Here is a 4,323-nt window from a genome sequence, read left to right on the forward strand (position 1 = left end):
ATTCATGTCTTGTCATCTTTTCCTCCCTGTAGTCTGCAGTGATAAATAAGCGAACGGAATTACTTTAGTATTCAGTTCGCTAAAAGATTGAACGTTGATCATGGCTGAAGAGGTGTATTTTGACCCCCGTTTCAAACTCCCCTTTACAGCTCTCCTTGTAGGAGCAAGCGGTAGTGGAAAATCATTCTTTGTCAAACACCTTCTTGAAAATATGGAACATACTTTGTCTAGAGTGCCTGATCAAATCATTTGGTCGTATTCCTCTTATCAACCTATGTATGAGGAATTGGCAAAAAATGTAAAGATTAAATTTATTGAAGGAATTCCTGATTCTTTGACGGATGAAAATATTTTTCCATCAAGCCAGCATAATCTGCTGGTGGTTGATGACTGTATGGATAGCGGGGTGAATCATGATGAATTAATGAAGGCTTTTACCATGTATAGACACCATAGAAAATTATCAGTCATTTTTCTAGTTCAAAACTTATTTCAACAGGGGAAGCACAGTCGGACGATTAGCTTGAATACAAATTACATCATTCTCTTCAAATCACCACGTGACAAGTTACAGATAAGAATTTTAGCTCAGCAGATGTTCCCGGGGCAGAGAGAATATTTTCTGCAGAGTTTTAACGACGCCACAAAAGAGCCGTATTCGTATTTAATTGTCGATCTGAGACCTGACTGTCCAGAACATTACCGGCTGAGAAGCGGGATACTACCTCACCAGTGGCCTGTGGTTTACCTGTATAAAAATTGATTTGAAAATGTCTAAACGGATTAAAAGAAATCTACCTGTTTTTAAAGCCTTGCTTGCTCTGAAACCCTCGGAGAGAAGGATCTTTCTATGCCAGGGACCGGATGATCTCATACTGGCCCTCTGTGAAATAGCGCTTAACGTGTTGAAAGGTAACGTCCTGCTGACCTCTGACCAATACAACAAATTGAATAAACAGAAGAGGTATATCAAGCTTTTCGCTAACCGCAAAACTGGAGTGAAACATAAGCGCAAGCTACTGACACAGACTGGCGGTTTCCTCCTCCCATTATTAGGAGCCGCTGTCCCATTCTTGACCAGTTTGCTTGCCGGTCGGAGATAGGCGAAGATAGAAATACATCTGCAGGCGACACAAACGCTTCGTCATCATGGCATCATTCAATAAAATGTACATGATTTCCCCGCAACAACTGGAGAGTTTAACCAGGAAAAAAACGTCTACAGAAAACATTGCAGAGAAGGCACAGCATGAATTGGAAGAGAAAATGGAACAAGTTTTGGACCAGCCGGACAGCGCGTACCGCAAAAGCTTACGCTACAATAATCTGCTTGAAAAATATCTGGCCCTGCTCAAAAAAAGATCAAGTCAAGACTCTGAAATAGTTTTGAAGCTGCCTACTGAGTCCCCTGTGAAAGGAGGTGAAAATGATGGTGGCGTTGTAAGAGTCGAAGAAGAGGAAAATCCACGAGATAGTATTGAAGATGACATTTTACAGAATATCGGAGCCCGCAATCGGAAGAATGCTGCATTTATCCTCGAGAAGCTTCGCAATTCAGACCTTTTGAGATGGAAGCCTTCAGGCGAGATTGTCATCCAGGATAAAACTATTAAAGGTTCACACATTTTTGATTTAATGAAGACTCTGTCAAACAGACGCTTCCACGCCCGAACCATACCTCGCGGTTGGGAAGAATTCTTAAAAACTATTTCCAACTTAAATATACCCTTAACCACGATTGCAAATACGCAGGCGCGTGAGCAATTGCGGGTAAGACCGCTCGAGTGCTCGAGCGAAGCAGATCCCCAAATACGGCGGAGTAAAAGAAAGCGGGGGAGAAAATCACCGTTGTCAAAATCTCTTTTAGATATTGATTTCAGCACACCTACTTCTAAATTGTCAAGCAATGGAAAACAATTTTATTCCCCAACAGCGTCTGAATGGCACCTGTCTACCCCGATCCCTTCCAAATGGCTGGAATTCACTCGTTAAAAAAATGTATGCCGCTACAGTGTTTTTTTTAAAATCAATAAAATGCTTTATTGGAATATATGCGAGACAGAGAATTCATTTCGAACACTCATAACAGTCTTTAAATAGTTTTAAAGTACATGCTTTCTGTTTAGGCGTTTTAGCCGCCTTCACAGACGACACACACTTAGCACATTTCTTAACAAACTTTGTCACGTAGGCATCATTCTTTTTCAAATTATCAGAATACAGTCTCATTACTTCTTGAAAAGAAAGTCCTTTAAACCGTTGGCAGAGGAAAAATATAACATGGGCTCCGCATGCGGCCGAATCATCGTCTTGAACTTGCAGTTTGTTGTAGTGAATCTCGTTAGAATTAGCCGATAGGAAATTTATAAAAAATTCCGGATAAAATAAAAAGTCTGGTTCGTGTCCGTAGCTGTCAAAGAAGTTTGATTTTCCTTCATCACCACCTTCCAAAATTATAGCCAACCAGTGTTCTCCCTCACGGCTCTGGACATGCGTATTGACGACCAGGTAGCAAGGTCGTTTCTCGATCTTGGCCGGTAATAAATCGGCCGCAAAAACACCTCCAAACGACTCGCCCAAGATAGGTCTCAGAATAGACTCTATTTGAAGATTGTTCATTTTACTGGGTTTTAATAGTCAATTAGAACTTGGCTCTTCGAGTTTATTTCTATAACACTGTCGTAACAGGCATAGACAATCAAGGTCATGGTCCGGGGCAAAGCGACTCGGAAACGTAAATCCAGTCGACAGGTACCGTGTTCTGTCGGAGATAGAGCTTCGCTGTCTATTTCACCATCCTTTGTCAGATTGAAGAGAAACAAACTGTATCCGTTTTCAAAATTCTCGCGGTCTATACACAGTGGTGAGTCTCTAATGTGCCTGTTATTTCCCAGATAAAGATTGTAAAACTCTCGAACAGTCTGATGTGTATCAAAACGCGGTTGGTAGGGCTTTGATGGGATGAAACGTGAATTTACACTTAAAGCTAGGTATTCAAGATCAGCGTGTTGGAACTTGAAAGGATTCAACTCTCTTGCGCCAACATAAGCCCGATGATCCACTAGCCCCACCACCAGGTACTTCGGGAGTCTACCGAGGTATAAATTATCTTGTGAGCATACACGAGTTTGTGCAGGAATGCTGAAATTTTTGACCACTACTCGGCTTATAGGGTAAATGGCGTTTGATTTCATGAGAGCGGCAGAATGGCCTAGCATGACATCCGGAGAGACTTGAATCTTTTTCACAAAAAGGCTTGCCCCTAAAATATTTAACTTGAACTCATCACCCGCCGCAGACATCAGTGTAAAAGCACTTTTCGCTTTCACGAGTTTTAATCGAACATCGACATTGTTTAGCAAGAGTCTTTCGGAGAAAAAAATGTCTGTATGCAGTGGCCCAATGAGCTCAAATGGTCGTGAACCGCGTATAAAGCTTGCACGCTTGACTAACCCCTTGTTGGGCGCGTCGTCGGTCATGGCAATTGAATCAAGGTCGGCGCCAGTGTCTTTATACCAAAGACCTCCAGAAAACTGGCTCTCCAGTGTTTCTTGTGAAAAATTGAGAAGCGTTTCAATCACGGCTCTGTAAGGGTGAGTGGCTGAGGACGAGCTAATGAGCACATCGTTCAGACTCACATCGACCTGAGAGAAGATCGTATTTAGTGGGTATTGGATTATTCCACAGGCGTCGCCATCAGCTAGATTCGTTCCGTCTGCTTTGGTGATTTTCAGTCGTAGGTAAATCAGTGTTGAATTGAGGTCTAAATAAAAATTCCCGCTTCCAGGTATCAGGAAATCCAACACTTCTTGATCCGCAATTGAATTGAGGGGAAAAATCTCAACATAATTGTTTTGTTCCACCGACAGTTGAGTCATTGGTGGAGCAAAGAGGTCGAGCTCTGATTTGGTGCACTCGGTTGAGAGACGATGTGTGAGAGACATGTTTAAAATATATCCCCACGGGGCTGGTGCCTTTTAACTTTTCTCTGTAATTTGCGCGTGGATTTACGCTTTTTTGCAGGTACGAGGTCCGATAACGCACGCGCCGGTCTTTTTCCTTTTCTACGTGCTAATCGCGCCAGGCCCGATCCTTCCTGACTCTGAGTGTTTTGATTAATTAAACGGTTGGTTACGGTCCCGACTACGTCTGCTGCTATCCCCTTCGCTGCTGATTTCAAGTGCGGTTTAGCAATATTGACTCCTTGTTTAAGAAAGGGTAGGACAAATCTGAAGGCTCTGCTCAGCATCGCTCCGAGGCCACGCCCATAGATGACTGGAGCGCCGACAAACCCACTCAATGAGCCTGCGCCGGCCTGGTTCA

The sequence above is a fragment of the Salarias fasciatus genome, unplaced genomic scaffold, assembly GCF_902148845.1.
Source record: "Salarias fasciatus unplaced genomic scaffold, fSalaFa1.1, whole genome shotgun sequence".
NCBI lineage: Eukaryota > Metazoa > Chordata > Actinopteri > Blenniiformes > Blenniidae > Salarias > Salarias fasciatus.